Raw genomic sequence first — 25575 nt, forward strand, 5'->3', positions numbered from 1 at the left:
CTTGACACAAACCCGTACTGAACAAGGAATTCTTCACAAATATTTTCTGACTTCCTTGTCTGCCTTGCAAACATAGATCAAGCTAGCTCTGAAGAAGTCGCCATAAAATTTTTGTACACTATTTTCTCAAAGTGCTACTGCCCAAGATGTGATCAAAAACAAACAAACAAACAAAAGAAACAAAAAAACAGTCTTTGGGCTTACCTCTACAAGAACTGTACCACAGTTATCTATGCTGATTATCATTTAATATGATAAACTTTGGAGCGAAGTCACACATTTTCCTTTGTATAGAACAAGCAATTAATTTGGTAAAAGTAGACTAGTTTATGGACTTCTCTTTTTTTTTTTTTGAAAATAAATGATAATTTATGCTACAGAGCTTTTAATACTAAATTGACTGCCTTCACAAGTGGTGATTCAATCATTGTGACAAACTACAAGGCCCTGCAGTTTTCGTGAAATGCCATTCCCACGTTCTTTTCTCTCAGATGGCGCAAGTTGTGCTGTGATAGAGTTAGCAGCAGAGAATCTGTCCTAATGGCTTCCTCCTAATTTGGTGGAAATAGGCCATTTCGGTCCTCAATTACAAACTCATCTTGCCCACAGACCTAAAAATAAAGCTGGATCTTGGATCCCAAGGGCTAATATCAGAAGGATTTATTAGCTAAAACAAGTCTCTTCAGGAGGTCTCATACAGCCTTCAGACTGTGGGATGGGATTCAATCTCATATCACATGCAAGCACTGTCAGAAAACCTATGAACCACCTATGTAAGCCCCTTCAAGTCCTTCATGCATTGTTTTCAGCTTTTCTGTGTAATTTCAAACAGAACTTCTGCCAAATGGTACTATTGCTAATCCACTCTCAGATGCTGTTATATCATTACTTAGAGTCACTCAAGCCTTCGGGCTCCATAAAGTTATAAGCCCATTGTTCTAAATGGTTTTACTGCTAACAAACAGCCAACAAAATGGAAACAGAAGAATGTCCTCCTGATGGAGGACAGCACTCCTGTGAAAAGACAGGTCCATTTTGCTGCTCTGGATCAAAAGACAGTGAAATGCTGCTTGTATGGACAAACCCAACCAATTTTACTCTGAAGTATTGAAGATCTACTAGAAACAATAGAATACGTATTTTTTAGAGGATAAATATACCCACTCAAGATTTAAAGCAGCATGAGAAGGTGAAAAATATGAAGTCTGTTCAAGATTTACTTTACTATGAATGTCTGTCTACATTGTATATTGCTGTAGTCAGCACATACAAGAAATACTTGATGAGCTGGGAATCCACTTGGGCTTTTCAAATACAGCTTACTTACAGGGCTACAGTAAACCAGTACTCTCAGCAATCACTGGTAAAGATGAGAAGTGGAGAGACACTACCTGCTGTTTCTAAACGTGCAAATAGCAAAGAAGAAATGCCAGACTGCTGCTTGCTACTCAAGGTAGTTTACAATCTGTGACCGCTCAGCAGAGAACTTACCTGAGATACAGAGCTTTGGAGACACTTGTTCCAACACATGTTGCTCTCACCATGCCGCTCTACTCCCTGTCTCTCAGAGTACTGTACAGTTCTACCCTCCATCAGATTTATATGCAATATGCTCCCAGATCTTCAGATAAACTAACAGGCATCTGAGAGAGACCCCAAATGAAATATTCATGAACTTTCATAACATTCATTACCATTTTATGATTCTCTTTACTTGGTCGAACAACAACGCTTTCTAGCACTCTATTAAATCAGCTAGCAAACTTTATAAATCACCAGATAAACTACATGAATCTGTCACTTCTTAATGTACTGTCTGGGCTCCAAAAATACTTGAGCACATGGTAAAGTCATACTACTTATATGACTATCTTTGCTGTCATTCTTCAACATTGATATTTCCAAGCAAACTCTGACTGTATTAGAAATTTACCATCCTTTTACAATGGAGTTTGAGTTCAGTAGAAGGATAAGCCAAAGAAACAGGTAAAATCTGACAGATATATATTTTTGGCAATGATAAAAATATTCTTAGCATATCTAGAAAAAAATACATATGTGCATGTGCTCACTCACTACAATAAAAAAAATACATATTTTTTTTGCTGAACTATAGTGAATAGAATGGGGACATTCAAGATCCAGCTAAAGCTCTGCAAGGATGCAAATGCTGGAATGAGAGCTAACTCAGGCTGCTGAAAGATGATGCTAAATCCTAGTGAAGGAAAATGGAAGTGACCGGAATTGCTGAGGATGCAGATGACCTAAAGAAGAATCAGACCTGTCCATTTCCATTAGCATTCTGTCGTCTCTTGTTTCAGGACCTTCTAGGCACAGATCTTCCCAGCTCCCACACTTTTTCCACCTATCTCTGAAGGCTAACATTAGCTCTCAAAGCAACTTTTACCAACGAGCTGCTGCCCAGTATAAACATATTTCTTTTACCCATTGTATTCACTATAGTCAACACAGCACACCTCATCAACTCCCCAGTTTCTTCCCTGGTTGCGTTTGGCTTTGCTTAGCCTGTCTCTCCATGTTCTAAAATCCAGAATCTAAGCAGTTTTTAGTCAGGACATTTTACACAATTCTCTCATAGCTGACTTTGGCCTCGTCAGCTTAGTCAAATGATAAACTCAGAAAAATACTCTGTAACTTACGAGGACAAAAATATTCTACATCTAAACTGAAATAAAAATATCAACTACCTCCTGAATTTAGTGGCTTGCAATTGCACCTGACATTTGCAATATATTCAGCAGCATTTGCTTTGTTGATAATATCCTACAAGGTCCACCGTTGCAATACCTTTTGTGTTCCAAAACTGCAACTTTCTTTATCTGAAATTTTGGCCTCCCTTTTACTGAGCACTGAATCTTATTGATTTGTATGACTTCTGCCCTTGAAGCTATAGAAGCCTAAACATATTTTGAAGATAATTTCTTTCCTCTAAGGAGCTGGTAGATAACCTAAAAATCATTTACACACAAGGTTAGCCTTTTGATGCCAGTCATCTATTTCTATACTTTAAGTTAACCACTTGCTTTACTGCTTTGCCAGGTTAGAAAAACAGAGCCTGGTTCAGGGCCCCTGACATCAGCAGCAGACATTTATAATGACAAAATAACCTTTGGGTTAGGCCAAAAGTATTTAAAGCCATTGCAAGAACATTTGATGTGCCTACGTTTTTCTGTATGCATTTAAAAATTTATGCCAAAGGCAGAAAGCTTCAGAGCAGACTGTAAGATTTTGGTAGATATATTTAAACTTATAAGAGCTTTCACTTGTTAGGTCCAGAAACACTGTGCTAAGTGATATGAAATATAATTTTGAATTTCAAAGAGAAAATGTTTATTGTGGTCTTGTTGACATACTTATTTTGATGTAAATGAGGGAATGAAATCTTTTTATTATTGCTTCAAGTTTGGTACTTCTTTCCTGTCAGTAGCACACAGCAGATCAGAGATTTTGCCTTGGAGTTGATTCTGAAAAACCTGCAAGAAACTCCAGATCTCACTTTGTAGAAGGCAGCTAAGTTCAGCCCAGCATCTTAGCTCTGGCTTCATAGAGAGTAGTGGCAATACTCTTGTTACCTTAAATAGGGGCCTATTTTATTTTTGGTGATTAAATTGTAACACAAAAAGTTCTAACAGCCCCCCTGCCCCCCCCCCCCCCATTTTTTTTTTTAATAAACACTTCTCTGGAGAGCATATTTCCGAAAGGTTAGAGTACGAAGGTGAAAGGGCTTTCACCGTGAGCTCCTTTTGAAGAAACCTACAGTTTACATTACAGATGCAGTATGTAATGAGAAACACATATCCACTGCCAGCTAAACCCTAGATATTCAACTTTTTACTTGGGAAGAACATTTGCTTTACAGATACCTTTCGAAATATGCTTTATTATACCTTATGGCAGCAGAACTAAGTGTTGCTGGAGTTAGCAGAGCAATGTAACAGACGCTAAACCAACAAAGCATCATAGACAGAAATCACTGCAAACTTTCCATTGAAAGGCTTTTTCCAGGGAAGAATTATAATTCATTAATCAAACATATCTACAGAAGATAAGTCTTTTCTTCAAAAGATTTCAGCTTATGAAATATTTATTTTTAAAAACTGTATTTAAAAAAAAATATTTTTTCTTTCATGAAACCTCACTTTTCCACTCCAACTTCATTCTCTAGGCAATCCTAGGTCAACATTTAAAAATATTCTATCAAAGCTAAACCTCTAATGAGCTTTGGTATTTCAGATAACATCCACCTGAATTGTGCATTACACAGGTAGTATCCTGTGCAGTTTTGTTTAATTTTATATATATATATATATATAAAGGAGAATAGAACCCAACATGAGAATTAACGGCTGAAGTCCATTGAAGTCCCTTGCTCTTTACTACTGTACAAAATCAATGACATGACTTCATAGCTTCTCAACATTTTGTTTTCCAGTCAGATGCTGTCTGAGTTTGTTTTCTGCCACTGAAACAACAGTAAATGGATGGTATAGGTGTAAATACACATGCTGTGTGCTACTTACTCTTCAGCAGTAAACATCAACTTTAAAAAAAAATTTAAACTTACTCTTTATGCATATTTAAACTCAGTTTACTGTGTTAACTAACCTTGAAGACCACAGCTTTTCAGTTCAAGATATTTTACGTAAAGATTTTCATTTGTTATTGGAGTCACGAATATGATAGTTTTATAAACTGCCAAATATTCTAATGGAGATCATCTATTACAGGTCAAAAGCCGATTTGTTGTAAGCTGTCACAGTTCAATAGGCTCCAGCTCAATTTTAATCAATGATATCAAAATTCTCTGATGCATAATATAGCATATTATAATGTACCAAAATTATCTTGGTTTCTAAGTAACTGCTTTTGATTTTATTTATTTATTTCAAAAAAAAAAAGTTGTTTTGCATTAGAAGCTTTATTGTTTTGTAACAATATTACTACTTCACTTCCTGGAATGATGACCAAATTTGCTAAGGATTCAATTTTTCAATTCTGGGTTGCAAAAAAGCACCATCTAGAAGATTTGCTTATAGGTTTCCATCAGACTTTGCAATGGCTTCGAAGTTACTTTTGTTAAGGATATAACATGCGAGTGACAGTAGCTCACAGCAATTTGTATTGCTAAAATTAAGTCTTTATATTCCAGATGGAGAAGGTGAAATTCAGGTGGTCAAATGTGTTTGTCCAGTGACTTTTGAAATGTCCTAGGGTATCAGCAACATCCATGCAGGACTGGCAGGGGGATGCAGCACAAAGAGACCCAGCTTGCTCTGAGGCAGGAAACAGAAGCTAGATGGAATAAGCCCAGACACCTAAAATGACATTGAGTGCCTGTTTATTGGTACGTGAGTTGTTTCTACACAGGATGTAGCATTACAGCATTAATCCTCCCCAGTCACTGGGTAGCTGGACAAATATTTTCTACTGATTTAAAAGTTTAGTCCACTTTTTTTTTTTTTTTCTGTGATGGACATACCTTGACATAAGCATGTTAGTTATAGATTTGTCCAGATACCTAATAACATAAGAGAATGTCATGCGTGCACACTAACAAATAGAAATATATTCTACCTTATTTATGTAAAATCTTAGGGGAAAGAAACATAAATCACAGGATTATATATGATTTCTGAAGCAACTATTTTTCCTCAGTCCTGAGAAGTTCTGTGTGGGGAAAATTCTCTTTCTTATTGAACCCTTATGAGAAAAGGAGCGTTACTCCCATCCAAATTTAGTTATCTAGTTTTGCCAGGAGATCTAGTTAGCAAAGCCATAGATCCTCTTCCTGTCAGTGGAGGCAGGTCTTCTGAATTCCCACCTGAAAGCGCCCAAGTTAAGCTCTTCTCAGTCACTTTCTGGAAGGCTTTAACTGAGGGATGAGATCTCAAGGTGACATAACCTAATATGATTCTTAATTATCAAACAACAAAAAACTTTATTCATTTGCTTATTTTTGTGACTATAGCACGGTATATTTTCAAGTCTGCTCTGGTGCCCTGGCTACTTTATTACCTGTTGCACCTTTCACCTCCAATGAGAAAAACAGATCTATAAAAGCACACTTTCTTTCACATGACTGTAGGGAGACTGCCTTACATCAGACTCCCACAGCAGTAGAGCAAAATATAATCGTCCAGAGTCTGCCTCCAGTTATATCAGTTTAGATTTTGAGTCACCAGTGGATATAATGAAATTATACAACATATGTATTATGATAATTGGCCATAATTGTAGTGCTTAGAGATAATGAGATGAAGAATGACTTGAAATATAGTAGTATAATCAATAGACAGTAAGTAGAAAAACAATTAGATAACCTTTTAGGAAAAGTTTTTGTTTGTTTGCTTTTTAAACAAAAGTTATTTAAAGAATTTTGGATCTATGGAACCTTGGCTGAAGAGTGTATTCAGCATTTTTAAAATAGACACTCTAGGATTCAGAAGCATGGTAGATTTAAATTACAGCTATGCCTAGATGGAAAAGTGGGAGAGAAATAACTTTACAAGAAGAAAATAGTGAGCATTTCCTTGACCACTGTTTGACAAAACAACAACAACAAAAAACACAAAACAACCCAGCCCCAAACCAAAAAATATCCACTACTAAAAGAACTGAGAGCACAAAAGAATCTCCAACATCGGGCCTTGTTTGGTAAGTGCACTGATGTATCTGGGCAAGATGGACAGGATAAGTTCAGCTGAAGCTCACAAAGCCTTTATACTGCTCCACTCGGCCATGCTCATAGATAAGGCTCCACAATTTATACTTGCAACACTGGTTCCTGAGGCTCGCTTCACAGACTGGGTTTTGCTTTGGCACACAGGGACAGTCGCCTGGCTCAGGGCCCACCCTCTCTGACTTCTCACCATAAGCCATTAGCCAGATAAAAGGAAATGCAGGAAGAAGGGAAGACCGTAACAAGAAGGGAAGATGGCCTCAAGCCAGCTAATCCAGACAGCACGTTCTCCACGATTTCTTTAGGGTGGCTTTATGACCACTTCAGTGCCAGCTGTGAGTATGAGCAGACCGTTAGCGAGACCGAGACTCTGGCCCAGTCTGAACTGCCTTGCCTAGCAAATCTCTGTGCTCAGGTTTTCCACACAGCAGATGTCTATCTCCAGCTTCAGACAGCTGAACATCTTCCAAATCAGCAACATCAGAGCACAATTTCCCTCAGAATTACAAAACAAAAACTACAAAAATGGAGATCAGATCACTGCTCATGCTGGGTTGGTATATGAAAGGGGTGCCAATCGGTGATCACCATACAGCAATACATTCACTGACACTTTTCAGGATGTCAGCACCAAAAATCTTTACATAAGAGCAATATTTTCATAACATTATTCAATTGATACAAATACTTCAAATATTGTCATTTAAAATTCCTACGGATAGCTTAGGCTGTCAGACCACTATTGTAACCATTAAGGGCTTCAGCTTCCCTCCTACAAAATCTTTGGGAAATGACAACATGGTGCAACGCTGTTCCACTGGCACTTCTCCAGGTTAAATAACCACAACAATTTTACAATCCTGAGAAAATCATTTTGGTCTTTGATGAGATATTTGATGAGATAGCACTTGATTCGTAACACAATCTTTATTAACTAGAGATGCTCCACGAAAATGAAGAGCAGTGATCAGTAGCCATCTTTCCTCAGGACTGAGTCACCTCCGCTGCCAGTGCCAGACCACATTGCCCAGGCAGCAGGCACCAGTGTTCACCAGGCTGTCCTCCCCTGCCATCCTCACCTCCTTGCCATCAGAATTTCCAGTATCTATTCACTGCTTTAGCTAACATATTTTTCCACCCATTTTTCATCCATATTTTTTTTAGATAACTTTTATGAGCGCTTCACTTTTTCTCCACTCTTTGTATCACATATTTCAGATTGCTAAAACAGTTAAAAAAAAAAAATCTGTTTTAAACAAAACAGCCTGTAAATAACAAAGTTACAAAGTTAATTTTAAGATGTTATCTTAGACTCAGACCTTGAATTGGAAGATAACCTTTTAGTTAGCACAGCAGAGCAAAGGAAGCTTAGGAGTTCCTGATATACGCTGCTGTTGTGTTTCTAAATATCATTTGATCTATTTCCCAGAGCTACAATATTAATTTTTCTCCTCTTACTTCCTAGCTTTTCTTCATATGCTAGAGGTTTAGCTGAAGGCAAGAAGCATAAAGTTACAAATAACATTTTCAGATGTTAAAATAAATAGCTGAGTAGTTAGGTAAACAAGTTTGCAGCACATATTTGATTCTTTGTTTTCTTCCTTCCTATACAGTTCAGAAGCTCTACTAATCTTAAAATCTCCTGATTTTCTGTTTCTAAAAACAAACAAACAACAACAACAAAGAAAACAAACAACCCACCAACCAACCAAATAAAAACAAAAGAACCCCCCCCCCAAAAAAAGAAAAAAAAAGACAACCAAAAAAAAAAACCACCACCCAACAAAACAACAGTATAATCCTTTTACAAATACATAAACCTCAAATGTGAATGGTGTGGTGATCACAACAATTGGTGATAGCTGAGGTCAAACACCTGAAATTTAAACAAACTAAACATTGACCAAGTCCCTCAAATTCTGCACATCACAAAGCATCATAATCTGCCATAATCTATATAACAGTATTCAAGGGAATGGAAACAGGGCTTTAATTTTTCCCTATATCACTAGGCCTTACTTCTTAGTGCGGCCCTTTTGGTCGTTACAAGCCTTTGGGCAGCAATAAGGTTCTCATGCATGGACTAGCTAGAGCTAGCCTCCAGACAGATGCAGCAAAGGAGGTACTTGTCAGGAGCCAAGTCCCGTGAGATATTGAACACTCTGGATCCAATTCAACAGAGTATTTAGCACATTATTTCACATTAAGCAGGGCTGTAAATCTTTTGTTTAAACTATGGTTATTGGTGCCTTGAAGAACTAAATTCTGTTTTCCTAAATTTGCAAGCAATATAACCAGTGAGCACAGTAACTCCAACAGTCAGAGAATGCAAATCAGGCCATAAAGAACGAACAGCAATGATAAAGACTACTTGTTCCAGCAAGCCTGTTTCCTTTTAGCTTACAACCTCTCTGCTTTACAACTGTCTTCTTATATCCGTGTTTTCTCCATCACAGGTACTTAATTCCTAAAATACAGTACACAGCAATATTAATTTCCTGAGCAACTCTCCTCCGTGAATGAGGCAGATGTGCTTCAGTTCCATGCCGGCTGTCAGCTTCCACTATTCTGGAACCAGCTCTATTCTCACTAGAGTCACGGGCACCCTCCTAGAGCGCAGGCTTGGTCTTTGAAACAACATACACGTCCTGCATTCCCATCCCTTTCCTGGGGATCCTTTTAATTTTTATTCTCCTCTTTTCTAAATGTTCACAGCTTCCTTTGGGAAATTCTGATTTTCTCTAAAGATCCCTTATCCACATTAGGGCTTCTCCATAAGAGTAGCTATATGCACAATTTTTATTTTCATTTTTTCCTCCCAAGGAGTGTTGAAGTTATTCTATATTAAAGTTTCCAAGCACAACGTACATTTTCCTGTAGAAAAATGTTTAAACTAAAACCTGAAGAATTATTGCAGAGTCAATTATTTTTGTTGAGCATAATTTTGGGCTGAAAAGAGAACTCAGCACTGCTGTGTTTTGAAGAGTTCAATATATTGAAGTCTTAATGAACAGAATAGGCTTAAATGCTTCCCCTCATCAGAAAAGCCCTATGAAGCAGGATTTACTAGCCGAGGCACAGCAACATTTTAATGCAAATAGTATCTGAACTGCAGTAGGATTTAATTCTTGTCGCTGAGACTAAATCTACGCATCACCACATGGACCATTCCTGAGTAGGACACCTCCAGTAAACTGGAAAACAGCAACTCACACATTGCATCACTGCATTAGCTTCAGTTTTTCAGATCAATGAGACAATTCCTGTTCCACAGAACTATTACTGTCCATCCCATTCACGTTCTCAAAGATTTTAATTGGCAGTCAATAAATAAATAAATAAAAATAAAGTCCACCCCAAAATGAAAGTTTGGGTTCTCAAGCACAGAAATGCCTGGTACCTGACTGGTACACTCAAGTTAGGAGAGTTTCAGCCCCCCCGTAAAAACAATGTATATTTGGTATTCAAATAAAGAAGAGTCCGAGGTTCATTGCCATATTTCAGTCTTTTCATAACCTAATAAACGCACATGAGCCTGCTAACTAGATTTTTTTTTCCTTTTTCTCCATAAAATGCTTTGTAGAGTATTTGTTGGATATTTCTGCTTTTTTATCCAGTTGTTGAATGCTTTTCTGAGAGTTTATTTTATAAATTTAAAGAGAGAGACTCCAATAATCTGTGCTAAAGAAGTAACTGAATTTGATAGTTACTCAAAAATACACATTCCAGCAATAGTTTTTTCATTGCTTCCAGCTTGCACATGCACAAGTTTGTTCAGTTAGCTTCTGGCTATGATCCAGTGAGATGATTAGATGCTTGAATGAACTCAGAGAAATATTTTTACAGTGTGAAGAACTTGTGCTTAATCACTTGGGGGAAAAATATTCCATTTTGATTCTCAGCTACAGTACTTATCTTAAATTGCTTAGTCACGTGAAACTATAATTTCACTAGCTAGCCAGATATCCCTTTGAAATTTTACTTGCAACATGATTTGACTCACCAGCTTTGACCCTGATGTAAGGTCATCTGCACAGCTGTTTAAATAAAAATATACACCATGATAACTCACAGTGTGCTCCAGTCATGCAGAAATGTGAGTGAGCAGCTTATTGATTGTAGTGTCTGACATGCCCTACTTGTAATTAGGAAATCTATTACCCTGGATTCCTCCTCTCTTCTCCATCACCCTCCTTCCTCCAAATTCCAAAAGTATCTCCGCATTCAAATAATGCTGATGTTGGATTCCCAACACAGTTTTGCAGCTCAAGCATTTTTCTGATACTTGTACAACTTCACACATTCTACTTTGGTCCCAGGCTCTGACTGGTGATTGAGGAATAAATTTATTAAATATTACAGAAATAATATTCAAAAGAAACATTAAAAGAGGGCAAGGTTATGACAGAATTTGGCTGATATTTTTTAGGAAGAAAATAACTAATGAAGTAGGAAAATTCCTTAATGTTACTGTTTAAAAGATATTTACAGATTTGGTCTTACACACATAGCTTCATGAAGAAAAAAAAAAGAAAGAATGTTGCTCTAACTAAATTTTATTACGGCTGCTGTCTGAAACAGCACAAGAAAGGTGATTGAAATGCAGGTGGGAGGGACTGACAACACAGGCAGGGGGCAGCAAGGAGTAGAAGATGTCATGAGCAGTGGAGGACACTGACATTATTCCAGAACTAAGTTTCAACAGAAGATAAATATTTCTTCTGTATTTAAGTTCTTGTGAATACAGCTGACAGCAAGTTTAAGAAGGTGGTAAGTTAGAGAGACCAGAATTGGAGGACAACTCACAATACAGGCAGATACATGAGGAAATAGAAGAAAAACAAACAACCTCCCCCCCCCCCCCCCCCCCCCCCCCCCAAGAACAAACAAACCAAACCCGGTCTGATATTGAAGTTATAGGTGAATAAGGCACTCTGGCTTGCACCTTTGGAGTCAGACTTGATACGGGTCACCTCATTTCATGAGAAAAGCTTTTTTATTTATTATAATTGGTACTGGTTCTCATGTGATGACCAGTGATTGTAGCTGGCATAAGATGCAAACACACAGCTGACAACTCTGCTCAAATGGTTGATCCGTCGTCATTTCCTCCAGTTGATGGCATGGCCACAGGCATCGTCTCCTCCCTTTCTGCCAGGTTACCACACAGCAGAGAGGTCTTAAGCCTATCCAAGATACTATTTATTTATTTATTTATTGAACTTTAGCACCATTACAGCTCATCAACATTTCCCAGTCAGCTCTTCTCTAGACCCTACTGGTCTGTGTCAGTAGGAATGTTACAGGGCTTGAAAACATTTGAGTTTATTCCTGAAAGCTGCTGAAGAGAGAAACAAGGCTTGCAGACAAATCGAGGGAAGAAATCAAATATTTAAATAACACATGTAAAAGACTCCAGGCTTCTTACATGGCATCTCAGAAAAGAGTCAATTACAGGGCACAGAAAGAATCTAATAATAACCAAAGTAGGCCAAATGCAAACACTGTCATCCTGGCAAAAAAATGTAAAAGAAGCTGTACAAATAGCAGTGGAGGAAGGCAAATATACACGCTCAGAGCATGCATACCCCAGAGCACCCTTACTAAATCATGTTACGAGAATATGATCTACCAAGCTCAGGGAATTCTGCATTCAGATACAGCTAAATTCCACCTGCAAAGCCTGCCTAACCTGAGCTGATGTGCAGTCCAAAACTGCCATGGACAAACTCAGAAAAAATCACGATAAGTTCTTTAAGAACTTTTGGATTTGCCTGATTCTTTTTACCAGCTAAAAAAGAAACAATGCACAACACCGCATCATTGCTTCTGAGCTTAAAATGCCAAGGTGACAGCTAAAACCAGCAGGAATGATAATCAGAAATGGATAATGCTGCAGAAAGGAAGAAAACAAGATCTGGGTTTTGGAAAGTATTCCAAACACATATTTTGACTCACTGCAGCTTCCAGTAGTTAGCGTTTTGCATACGTATTAAGGCACTGACAAAATAGTAATGCATTGCTATATATACATTGCATAAGAACCCTCAGTAAGACACATGCTAGCAGTTACACAGTGAATGATAAAAATAGGTATGTCAAAGTGTTTTGTTTTTTTTTTAGTGTAAAGTATTTTAAAAATAAATATGCTTTTATAAAATAGCATTCCCAGAGAGAGGCTAGTTCTAGTACAATGGGTGAAAAAGTTCATCCTTCATTCGAAGAGTTATTCACTACGCTAAGTTTTTTAAGCAGTGTATAAATTACCACATTTGTGTAAGATAATATAAATTTGCTTTACTGAAAGAGGTCAAGATACTACACTTCAGGCAATGTATTTATACTACGCTTGCCTTTTGTGATAAAAAACATTGGTGACTCTGGGAATTGTTCCCAGAGCCACGGGCTCAGAGGTTTTCAGTGTAAGACCTTCCAAAAATCTGCCTCAGTGGATGAAAGCTGTTTATGCTGTGGCTGGCATTCACTGTGGTGCTGGGGCTTTCTCTCGCAGGTGCTGGCACGAATGCAGGCAGCGGGCACTCTCTGCCCCTCGTCCTGGGATGCTCCATGCTGAAAGGCACCGTTCCCAGCACCCAGCACTCGTGCACTCCAGCTCTGTGATTTACCATGCAGGATGCATGCATTGACCTTCGGAAAGGTTTCCATGCTTATTCTCAGAGTAACGTGAACTGAAATATTACTGTGGAGTCAGTGTGGTAGTTGCAATCGGTTCAGTGACATAATTTATGATACGAGGCTATCCACAGCACTTTTGAAGTGCAACAAAGGGGAAAACAGGGTTGAAATGAGATGCCATTTTGGGAGCAGGAAAGGGATGGGAGAATTCAAAGGAGAGGAAAAAGCATCTAGAGTCATAGCTGCTCTCCTCACAAGCCAGACAAAACCAGGACAATATTGTTCCTATTTCCTCCTTAATTTGCCCTCATCTTCAGAGCCTGTAGAGCAATACGGAATGCTTCTCTTCCAATCCCTTTCGTTTTTTGTTTGTTTTTCACCAAGGAATCTCTTTACTTGCCCAAGGTTTATTTCCTTTGATCCTCACAACAGCACTACCGTAGCTACCCTGCACAGTCCTGCTGTGCAAAGTATCCTTTCACGTCCCTTCTCCTCCCCAGGTTTTCATACAGTTAACAGACTTAACTTGTCCTGTCAGAAATAATTTGCATTAAAAATAAAAATAATTTTGATTTCTACTTTTGTGGATTTATCAGTTACTCTTTCCTGTAAAGTAGTGGGAACATTCTTCTCCCTCTGTTTCTGCTTCCTAAAGCCTTTCCACAATGACTGAAAATACAAGGTGTAATTATACTAGATTAGAGGACAGCTATTTACCACATCCATACTACAAACTGAGGTACTAAATTCTGCAATAATCTGATAATAACCAGAGCACACAAACTGTATTGCAAAGACCTCAGAGACCACACTATATTCTAACTGCAGGAATAAGTTCACTTTTTTTTTTTGCTGTTTTTTTTTTTTAATAAAGTTTGATGATACTCAATATCTCACTTTTATGTAGCCAGACAAACCTTTTAATAGTTAAAATAAATCATAATCTGACTGCTGTAAACATTTCAAAGTACAGCATACCACAGTCCTTCTTCCCTGCCTCCCCCAGCTTCTCATGCTTGCATTTGTCTGATGCTTTCCAACATGTAGAAATATTCTCCTTCAAACACACCTCTCCCAGCTTTCAGTGAAAGCCAGATGTTTCAGTACTCCTTTATGTTTATTTAATTGGTTGCCATTTAACATGAAATAGTTAACACATGATGACAAATGCAAAACTATCCCCTTTGCAATCATTCACTTCAAGCCACAAATACTTGCACCTTACCCTGGCTTACCTTAGAATGAGCAAAGACTACAAACAAGTATTTGTTTTCTGAAATTAGTTGTTAGGGAAGGTGCAAGTTTGCATTCATTACTATATTAATTAGATCAAGCTAATTGGCAATTAACTCTATTTAAAAGGAAAAAAAAAGTTTAGTCTAAGCAAATCCTGGTCTGTGTGTGCTTAAGAAACTGGAGTTAACTTCTGCAAGAGCGCTTCATGAGACAGGAGGAGAGCAGAGTCACCCGAAAACTGACCTGGGACAGAGCAGAAGGGCCCGTCAGAAGCAACAGTTGCTGTGTTTCTCCTTCTGAGGGTGGGTGTTACTGGTTTTCTGCTGTTTAAGCACCCTTCCAATGGAGGAATGCTGGCCCATGAGGCCCTGCAGAAGCAGCAGCTTCTGAAGCAGGTCTTTCAGGGAGGGCAGCTTAAGTGGAGCTGAGATCAGTGAGTATTTATCTCCGCATTGAAGCTAGCTTGAACAACCCTGGTTCCCTTCTTCCAACCCTGGTTCCCTTCTCCCATCTTCTCATTGGTGCTAAACCACCACGGCTGTGGCTGCATGGCAAGGAAAATGAGGGCACTGAGCCCAGTTAGGAAAAATACTTATAAATAACAACTACAAACCCTACAGCTGCACTCGTAAATGCAGAAATTGGGTGGAGAGAGTAAAATACAGTATAAATGATCGCTAAAGATAGATCCTGGAAAGCCTTACCTGGAGGGAGGGTTCAGGTCATCCCACGGCCATGCAGACGCACAGACAGGAGGTCCCAGCAAGGGCTCCCTGGTGTGTGTTGCCTGAGCACGGTGGCAGCAAGGAGGAGCGAGCTGTGCTTTGGCATCCCCGTCCCTGCCTGCTCCAGCTGCGCTGCAGTGACAGAGCACTGAGCTGTCTGTCAACAGAAAGAGGCATTTTTTTCCCTGTTGCGTAAGGAAGCAGTCAGACCTGGCTGTTCTCACAATTTGTCTCCAGCACAGCTCACTAAGAGGTATGAGACAGGAGCTAGCACATCTTTCTTATGAATTTCCAATTATTTTTCATAGGCGCTGCAAGCTCCATTCAAGCTGTCTTTTCTGAGTTCACTGTTGTGGGTTGCGAGTTTGTTACTGAGCGCAGGCCATCTTATGTAGCCAATTTCAAATATTTGCTACATAAATTTTTTAGCTGATAATATTTATTTGATATCTTTGTGTAGCAATGGAAAATGATACTACCCTACTACATAATTATAACTGTCCGGAGGATCCTTTAGTCCTTAATGACACAGGATAGCTGGATGCTGCAGCAGCGTTGCTTGAATGCCTGTTTCTTTAAAAGATGTATCATAACAGATTTATTTCAATTTCTGTTACCACTTACAGTCTCTCTTCGGCCTTTACACAGAATCCCAATTAATATCAAAGAGGAGTAATCACACATGAAATGAATGGCAAATATACCCCTTAAAACTTAATATGTACATGAGAGATTCTTATTAGCTATGGCTTTACTTAACTTTTATACTAGAACATTAACAATAATTGCAGAATAAGGAGTTTTTGAGCTTTCTCCCACAGAAGAAAATGGGGCGCTGCTCACATTCACGTACCTTGCTCATCTCAGAAACAATGCTGGAGGCTGCGTACGAAATGATGCACTGAGTTCCCCAAACAACTTTAAAAAACTCTCAAAACATCTCTCATTAAACCCACACATGAGATTGAAGCTCCTAGTGGAATTAGTTGGCATGAAAGCTGATAGCACACAGTCTAAACCAACAGGCCACTACACCTAGGTAATGAACTGGTTAATCAGAAATTGAGGTGGAAATTTCATTGTCTGTGAAGGAGAGAAAGGGCCAAGCAGATGAGAAGCAAGAATATTGAGAGGCCAATAAAAAAGCTTCATAAAATATAAATGGACAAGATTTTTTTTTTTTTTGTCATGGAATGAACATAAAAAAGAGGCAACAATGTAAAAAATATATGCAAGTATGAGAGGAATACAGCTTTCAAGCAGCACAGCATGGAGCAATTTGATCGGGACAGGATACATGTTGTCTCTTCAGTTAATGACCAAAAAAAAAAAAAAGGAAAAGTTAAAAACTACAACACCCAAAGGCCCACCACTACCCTGGAGGATTACTGAACTAAGGCTTAAAGTCTAAAGCTCTCCAACATTTCACCTTTGGTGCTCACTGCACCAAATTATCTGTGTTGTCCACTGCTGAAGGCGTTGCCACTTTTCTTACAGGCACAGTGAGGGACAACGAGCAAAAATCTCAGCAGCTCCCAAGGCTGTGCTCTTGGGAGCTCTTGGGCTCTTGTGCTCAACCTGTTCTCTTGAGCTGCATCAAAGCCTCATAAGCCCCAAAATATTAAAGGAGAAGGATAACACTGAAAGGCAAAAATCTGTCAGGGAACACTGATTTATACCAGGGAGAAAAAAAAAAAAAAAAAACTTGCCACAGTCCTTCCTTGCCTGGCTTGTTCTCTTATCTACTTTTGGCCTTCATATAAAATCTGTGCACCTCTCAAGTACTTCTGATACCAAATAGTAACCTCTCATAATATGTAGCTGAATGGACAGTATTTCAGCTATAAGTGCCCTGTACTATATGGACATGCCTCCTCCCCTGTCCCTTTCAGAGAAATTGCTGTTTTCATGGAGCTGTCAGCAATCAACATCCTGCTGTTTGTTTCCCTTCAGAGGCGGGGAGCCTGATCACCCACATGTCATTTTAGAGGGAAGCGAATTGTTAAAATAAAATTCAAAGCTCCAAACTGGAGGTTCCAGTGTTAATCTTTCAGTTTACAGACAAAGCTCAGAGAAATAGTGAAAGCCTGCGAAAATTAGTCTTTTCCCTGCCCCCCTGCCAAGTAGGGCTGCTCTTAAACTATAGTTTATTTTATAGTTTATTTTCAATAAAGGATCTAGACTGACCTAGCTGAAAGGAGTCTCCTTTAGCAGTCTAGGAGGAGGTTTGGGGCCATGGAGCTCAAATAGTTGTTCTTAGAAACAGAGCAGGAATCATTCTTTCTCTTTTTATAAGCTGAGGAGGAGCTATGTTCCCTCCTATTTATAACAGAAATTCATGGTTAGATGAAGCAGGAAGCTTGACTCCGCTATTCTCCACAAGCTGTGGCATTTCAAATCACTGTTTTCCAGAAGGAGGACAGGTGTCTCCAGGACAGGAATGTAACTCAATGATTTTTGTTTGGTCTGTTCCATGGTGTGTCCCCATGTAAACTGATTAACATCTGTTCCTCATCTAGCTTTCCCTCACATATAACATGAGCTTAAGCATCTCAGAGTTGTTTGTAGGTAATAGCTGTGAAGTGCTTTAGAAAGCAAAAGCAGTAGCAGTTCTTTTCCTATTATCTCCATGACAGGAACAGGGATGATCCCACGCCAGTGAGAAAAAGTCACATTCCTATAATGGCATTTATATTTAGCAGCAAAATTTCAAGGACTGCAGTAGACTGATGACAGTCAAGCTTGCTCATGCATCTTCAAGCCTGTATTTCAGTGTAAATCAATTGTTTTTAAGTTTATTTTTATTTCCATAAGTAAAAGGTAGTTATAAGTATTCCTATGCCCTAAGGCATAAGGATAAAATACTATTTCAAGAGTACTGTGCTGGTTCCTAGAAATGCTGACCCCATTAAAAAAGGTAACACCCATACTAGTGTTGCCTGCAGAAGCTTCAGCTTTTCAGCAAGCCAATTGGAGTGGTTCATGAAATCTAGTCCTTAGAGGAAGAATTCACAGCTCACTCTAGCTTTGTCAGATTCAATATGAACAAGCAGTGACTTAGTCAAGAACTGCTGTAGCTAGAGAAAAATGAAGACATTGAAAGGGATGCATTAGGTTTGGCATATCACCACTTCAAGACTATAAAAAGCTAAAAATCATGAACAATCCCACAGAAAACACTTTGAAAAGGAGTTGGGAAAAGAAGGATCATAGAAACATTGCAGAGATATGAATGATTCCTGTGTCGCAGACATAGCTCTACTCAGCACCAGTAAGGTGCCCTTTCTAGAGCATGTGCTCCACCTCTGTCACACAGCCTGATAGGAACAAGCAGTAGACCTGCACGTGTCAGAGATAGCTTGATGACTTTATCTACACCCATGGGAAAAATCTGAAGATATAAAGTGCAAGAGGGATATTGCCACACATGGCAATAGCAACCATTAGTAACAGAGGAAAAAGAAAGCCTCAGCACATCCCCACCCATAAATTCCAAGTATAAAACTGAGCTTTCAGTAATGTCAAGAGTACTCTTGAAGGTTACACAAATCATGCTTCTCAAAAAGAGAAAGAAAAGTATTGGCAGGGATTCCCAAATGCATTGTGGGCCCATTAGATTAAATTGAAGAGCGGTATGATTAATGAGACAGAAGAAACGGATACTAGGGTAGAGAATCTGTCAGAGGTGTAAGAATTCCCAGAGAGAAGTGCCAATCATACCATCTCAAGAAGTCATGAGTGGCCAGAACATTAAAACAGACAGCTTTTGGTTGAGGAAATTATGAGTGTGTAATTTACAGTAGTTTTGCCACCAGTCTTCCTGGAGTCATCGTGCCCATGGCTGTGCTTATAATATTGCAAGTGGTTAAGTCAGTCACTGTATTTCCTCAAGTTTTCCGTTAAATTCAGTGCTGTTTCATTTTAGGCCTAGTTAGATGAAGATGTGAGGGAGGAAAATAATACATGCTTTGATACCCTGAGTGCTGGTAAGGATGTCTGGAAGTTTGCTCTTTATTTCTACGTGTAGTTTTTGTTCAGTAAAGGTGTATTTTGAAGTAGGCTTGCTCATTTAGGGTGTATTCAAGGACCACATCTACACGAAAAGTTAGCTGTTGGTGTTCTACTAATATATTTTTTATCCTGGTACATCCTGTCACAAGAGATGCGAGGAGAGGAGTCCAAAGCATTTGCTTGGCTGGTGAGCATTGAATAATGGTATAATGTGCTTTACAAGTACAAGGGCTATGCAGTCCCACCTGCTTCACCTAGCTGCAACTTTAGATGCACTGTTTGACATGGATATAAGAATGCTTATTTAGTATTTTAGGAATAGGCACAGAAACCTACGGCATACCATGAGTGAAACATGCCTTCTACAGCAGCCACTCCTGCAAGACTGCAGGTGAAATATGCCTCTTAGGACCAAAGCTTACTTAACCATGCAGTGGGTTTAAAGGATTTGGGCCCAGTGTTCTCCTGGCTGGAAGTGAGCATCATCCACTGAGATCAATGCTGTTACATGCATCTTGCAGGGCAAGAGTCAGTCTGTTTGTATGCGATTTGAGAACACTTGCAAAAAACACTAACAACATATGAGAGCTCTCAGTCATCCTCTAAAGGCTAGGCTGTCTGCCAAGAGAATAGCACATTAGACAGACACATCAATAATTCCCATCATCTATCCATCACAAAAAGAAGTTCCATTTACCTTAAAATGCATATGTGGATTTTACCATACAGAAAAGGGCAACACTTGTAGGTCTCCGAACTATCATAATATAACAGGATTGGTTCCCCTTCTTATTGTTCAGACACATCCACTGCCTCAAGGAATTTGTATTAATTCAGTGAATTCCATTTCTTCTTTGATAGGAGTAGGCTGCTTAACCATAAAGTAGCTAATCTGTATGGCTATATCTGGTTGAATGAGGTGTGCCCATACATAATGTTTAACCAGAATATTTAACTAAAGAAATAAAATTTGAATATTAGCCAATAAAAGCTGTTGGAGACATGACAGCTATGGTCCTGTAAGCAAAGCTATTCCCAGCACTAGATGAGAGACAAGCATTTTAGAGTATAAAATTAGGTGAGTCAAATTCCAAGCTAGTGATTTCAGTACGCCATTTACAAGGTTAAATTTAAACTGAATGCTGTTGAACAAACTATTTGAATGTCATTTGCTCTTTTGACACTAAGGATTTCAAAGGTCTTGCATAGCTATCTCAACTGAGGAACAGGGCAGCAATGTTCTGTATAGTATTTTGCCTCCCAGGAGGTCATTTTGGTTAACACTGTTTTCAGATGACTGTACCTCTGTTTCTCTCTCTGAAAAGGCAAAAAATTATTGTCTACTGCTGAAAAACATTTTAATCAATACAGAAGAAAAAAAAACCACAACAACATTATAGTTTGGAGCACCGATGTTTTCCTAGCAGTAGAGTTTAAAGAGGTGACAAAGTAAGAAAAAAAATACACCTCCCTCCACCCAAAACAAAACAAAACCCATAAAGGCCACACTGAATCTTCTATGCATTTTTACAACAAAATACTGACTTCAATCATCTGGCAAATGGCAACATATAAAGATATTTATCCTCCGGAAAATTAAGATACATCTGGACATGCATTGCTGTGAAGACTAATTAGAGAGTTTCTTTCTAGGTAGCCCATCTGATCCCAGTTCAGTTATTTAACTTGAGCCAGATCCAGATAATGCTGGGTCAAACCCCCGTCTTGGTGAGGGGAAAATAAATAAGACTGACCAGCATTTATAGAAAGCCTGGTTTACATCTGGGCTGACCACTTCTGTTGGCGGTGATAATTTTCCACAACGTTGATGTATTAATGGGAGAACACTGCTCATTTGAGCAGGTATGGATAAGTTTGGGCTGCAGCAGCAGCAACTTGTGGCCGAGCCACACGTGTAACAGCTCCAACCCCACCAACAGCTGGGGTCCTCCAGCCAGCAAAGCTAGCTACTCTGCATGCTCAGTGCAATTAGTGCTAGGTACAGTTCTGTGATTTTTGATCCTTTGAGAAACACAGCTTAAAGATTCCTGGTAGTTTGTGTGCAAATGTTTAAAAAAATATACATGAAATATCCTTATGGGAGTAGAGATTAGGGAAAAGAGAAGAATGAAAAGGAGGATGAGAGGCTTGGAAGCTGGGCAGGTAGGTATGGGCAGGACATAATAGTTGAATGTGTCAACACCAGGGATTTGCATTCCCCGCCCCGTTCCTGCTTTTACAGTGACATTGAGCAATTAGGAATTGTCCCTCAGGCTAATTATCTACTAAGTCCTCCTGGTCAAATCTCAAAACAACCCCAAATCCCTGCACAGTACTTGGGTAACAAAGGCTGCAGTCACTCAATGAACAAAAACAAAAGGGAAGAGACAGAACAAGTCATATTTACAGTGAGGAGAATCTCTGAAAGCCTTTCCCATCCCACCCACTGTGAGGTGCTGTTTTTTAACGTCCCAGAGGAAGCAACACAGTTACTAGAGCCAGCAGTACAGCAAGCGTTTTCTCTCTAGGATATTTTGAATTCATTAAATGCTACTAAAGACATATTTGTCCTTTGAAGGTTTAAAAACAAAGCTTTTCAAAAATCATTCTGTGAGGCTCACGGAGGTAACGAGTGATGTGAAAGAGCTGAATATTAGATTCCAAGCACTGCGGTATGATTGAAATTTCATGTTACCTATAGGATAAAATAAAATCTACTAACTTGCTTTGAAACAATTTAAGCAAAAAAAAAAAAAAAAAGATTTCCTTATTTTATCAGTGCTACTGGAGATTTATTTGAAGCTAGCATGCAGCAGAGGATCATTTCCTAAAATCACATGCTCTTTAGATTGTTTAAATGTTTACTATACACAAAATAAGATAGGATTTTGAAATAAGCTACTTGTTCCTTGACTATACACTGGCAAGACCCAACACAGGCACATAGGTGGATGATTTTCTATTTGAGCAATGGCCAAAGCTTCGCTTGCTGGCTTCCAGAAGGCTCTGCTATCATCTACAGCCTGTGAGACTGATAGGGGTACTAGAGCAGGCAACAGCTGCCTGTCAGGAAGACAAGGCCTTAAGCGATTGAGATGAGAAAAGCTGGGGAGGCAAAGAAGTATTTTCTTCTTTCTTGCTCTTGGCAAGGGACTAAGCCAAACCTTGTTCTTCTGGGCTAATTGAGATGTAGAGATAACAAAAAAAACTTTGTCTACAAAAATCACTAGCCAATACACAACATTTATCTTGGTTTCAGAGCAGACAGGACACATAAAAACATCTGCTATCTTATACCAATGTCTCTCTAACAGAAAAGACATAAATAAGGCCAGGTTTATGGCATTTGCCTCTACTGCCACATGGGAAACACACACTTGGGAATATTTCATACAAGGTCATTTTACAGCATCCACTGCACAACGCAGATCTCTGGGCGAAGGACAGTGATTCCTTCTGGAGAAGGACACACCATGCTTTTGCATCAGAGTACACATTCAATTTACTGCAGATGGATCACAACAGAGTCCTGATGCCATCTTTAACCTGGGCATACTGCCATGCTGCAAGTTCATTCCAGCGATGTACTGAGATAGCTTTGCTGCTTTTAGTCTCAAGTCTCTTTGGAGACAGTCCAGGCAGGCTTTCCCTACTTTCTGACAGCTCTTGGCTAGCTCCTTCTGGACTCAGCAGTTGATTGCCAGCTCTCCCACATTTCTGACACTGCTCCTCTTGATTCAGGTCTACCTGAACCATAAATAAATAATAATAAAATAGAACAACAAAACAACCTGAGGAATATAGGCCCTTCTTCAAGTCTGGTGTGTGATCTCCAGATGGTGAGCATCCACCAGCACCCACACCTCGCTTCGTCTTTTCCGAGCCCCTCAGATGCCCTCCCAGCAGGAAGATGGAGGTGTTTCTGCACTCCCTCCTTTGCCTCCCACTGGCAACAGTGCAGGGAGGGCTCTGCTGAGCTGCTGGGTGTCACGTGCAGCTCCTCAAAAGCAGATTTGGAGCAGAATTCCACCGCACTCCAGAAGTAAATGGAGGAAGGCCCAGAAAACATCCCGTAAATATGCAACACAATCCATCCAAAGGCCCAGGCCTTCATACCCTCCCCAACTGGAGACAGGGGTCTGTCTTGTGTTACACAGACAGACAAGAAATTGTGCAGATGATTATTTCTGGTGCTTTTAGTTGCTGGCTAACAGTTCGAAATATTTGCCTGCTTTTGGTAATCATCCAGGTTTGTGAAGTATTCAGAAAATATTCAATTAACAAGAAATTAATTGTGTTTTTAATTGCCCGCTCTTCTGTGATGAAATATAGTATAAGCATAGCTCAGATGAACATAAATGCAGAAGATTATGCATGCAGAGTTGGAAGCTTTCCCTGAAAAGGTTTTTCTCAAGTCTGGGCTGAAGCTAACAAAATAAAATGAAGGACAATCACAGGGACTGGGGAGAATACAACTGCATTTTTAAAGCCACACAAAGGGCTGCATTTGAGCTCAGGTCTGAAACAGGGCATGCATCAAACCAGTCCCTCAGCACCAGGTTCAGCATCTTCAAACCGAAACAGCCCTTTCACCAGCGCTTCCTGTAGGCCTCCAGCCAGCTGACAGAAAACACTTGACATGGGGATAAACCCTCCCAACATCACTGGCTTCTCTGTATTAATGATGAATATGTGCAGGAGCTCATGAAAGCGCCAAGGTTTGAATTCTAGCCTGATACAACACACCTCAGTGAGCAGCATGGCTGAGGAAAGCAGGACACTACTTGCAGGGTGCCAACCAGAGAGACAGTTGTCGCATTTCCTGGCTAACACCACGTGGAAGGAAAATGACAGTAATAGAATTGGTAATTAGATTTATAAAATCCTTTCTTTTTCTCAGTACTACTTGTTTAGTCAAAGAAATCCACTCAGAGCAAAGTAAATTGGATCAAAGAAATTTGTACCTATATATGACAGCACTATTTGGCCCTTTTTTCTTCGTGTAAATTTGAACTGCAAGCCTCTGAATTGATTTCCCAAGAAGAAAGCTTAAAAACCATATTTGAAGACTGTTGAAAGCATACACTGGTCTTTTGTATAAAAAGGAATGCATTTGAATCTACATTTAACAAATCACTGGATATTAGTCGCATTGAATTCAGTCTCTTGGCCACAGTAACATTTATTTAATCCTCATCTCTTATCTCAGTCACAGAGCAATTCTGTATTTACTGCACTGTACTTTGTCGGAGAGATCATTAACTCCATTAATAGCAACAACCTGGAGATTTTCTAATTTACAATTTTTCCACTGATAGTTATTATCTCAATGCCACGAATGGTTATGAATCTGAGCGGTGCCAAACCACTGCAGCCTCCATTGACTTCAGCAAGAGTTGCAGCTGGTCTGAAAATTATGGCCTTTTAGTATTATGTTTGTGTCAGAGTGGCAAAACTGTGAGGTGAGGGCTGGTCACATAGCATTATAGTGGTTTTGAATTCAGGATAATATTTTTTTGGAAATCTCAGGAAAGAATTAAAACTCTCTTCCACATCTTAATAAACTCTCTCTTTCCCTCCCTGCTTTCTAAACAAGTACTGCAAATTACTCTGGTCATGTGCAATATTACAAGTATATTGCATGCTGCCACACAACATTCTCTAAACATTGTAATACTAAATACATCCATAAAGCAGCTGATATCAGCAGACCAAGCTGTGACATTCAGACGTGCTATTAACGTTCCTGGGTATAGATGGCTTACTTGGTAAACCTATATCTTGATTTTCTTTTAACATTTTTATTGCTATTCAGTTGTACAAGTACTCAGCAGCACCTAGCCTTTTTCTTAACATGTTCAGTCATATAAATTGAGGTATTGATTTCTTCAAATAACCTAATGGTCTTGTTGAATTACTGGCAGGCTATGCTGCACTTGTCTTGTTCTGGTTATCAGTACCCATTTAATCAAACCTTTAAGACGCTTAACAGAATAGAAGTATCGTTACCAATCTTTGAAAGACCCAAAAGCTACCACCAGCACCAACTGAGCAGTACAATGTATAGGTGGTTCATATTAAAAACAGAATTGATAGCGGAAGTTTGGTGGAGACAGTTCAATATAAATCTATTAAAAGAAAATAAAATACTTAAAACTCGATGTACAGCAATATTCAAACAGAAAAATGTCAAAAATAAGACACTTTACTACTGAATAAATCATAATTACAGGTGATACACAGCCTAACTTATATCAGGTCAATAAT

At 39.1% G+C, this 25575-nt stretch overlaps 1 long non-coding RNA gene across 2 annotated transcripts in view; it reads right to left on the reverse strand.

Moving 5' to 3' along the window:
* The window catches only part of LOC310901596, a 176220-nt gene that overhangs the window by 38254 nt on the left and 112391 nt on the right, over positions 1–25575 (reverse strand). For both annotated transcript variants that reach the window (XR_014585927.1, XR_014585928.1), the window contains exon 4: positions 15277–15454. This is a non-coding gene — a long non-coding RNA (uncharacterized lncRNA). The remainder of the gene's footprint in view (positions 1–15276; positions 15455–25575) is intronic.

The sequence above is a fragment of the Anser anser genome (genome assembly GCF_964211835.1).
Source record: "Anser anser genome assembly, chromosome: 6".
NCBI lineage: Eukaryota > Metazoa > Chordata > Aves > Anseriformes > Anatidae > Anser > Anser anser.